The following is an 827-nucleotide window of genomic DNA, read 5'->3' as shown; positions in this document are numbered from 1 at the left end:
GGAGATGCATGTCAAATCGGTCAATAAATTGATGCTTCAGAAAGAAGTATTACATTTCCAGATATAATGGTTACATGACTATCTAACTACAATTCGAAGGGGAAACACATAAGTTTCGCGAACTAAAGTAAGACGTAGATATTTCAGTAGTCAAGATAGTTAAAAACATTGAAGAGAAATGGCGGTTAAAGGCTCTCTGAAAGTGTTTGAATGGCCAGTGAGACGCATCGTCTGAGCTTTTATGACAGAAGAGAATAATGTGTTTCTAAAGAAAACGGCGTACTTTCGATGAATTACGACTTGCACTAGAATTTTCTGGTTCTTGGAGCTACTAAATGTGTTCGTTTCTAGCGCATTGTTCAGTAGCCATTGGCTTAACTGTACTGTCATCAGCTGAATTTGGAAGTAGAACAAAAATAAACTAATAGAGTTGTTTAAACTATAAATATATGGGCAAAAACAACGGCTGGTTTCGTTTTCCTATGAAAATTGTTTCTTCAGCTTGGAATCGGAAGATAATTCATATTTGGATTAATACTTGTATTTTTTAAGGAATTCAAATTGCAGCTATTATAGTAGTTCTAGATTAATATCGGATGATGATCGCATGATTTGTGATAAATTTCTCACTCCTTTTCTACCTTTGCACTATCGAGGACCAGTATGTGTTAGATTACCCAAAAGTAAATTTTGAACCGTCTGCTTTGCGTATAACTGCAATTTTCTAAGTGGTTATCGTTGGAAACCAGGAGGCCCGAGCGAAACATCCGCACTTTTAGAGTTTTAAATAATGACAGCATTTGAAATAAGTGTAATCGGTTGGATAA

The sequence above is a fragment of the Schistocerca piceifrons genome, chromosome 3 (assembly GCF_021461385.2).
Source record: "Schistocerca piceifrons isolate TAMUIC-IGC-003096 chromosome 3, iqSchPice1.1, whole genome shotgun sequence".
Taxonomy (NCBI): Eukaryota; Metazoa; Arthropoda; class Insecta; order Orthoptera; family Acrididae; genus Schistocerca; species Schistocerca piceifrons.
This window is presented reverse-complemented; position numbering follows the sequence as displayed.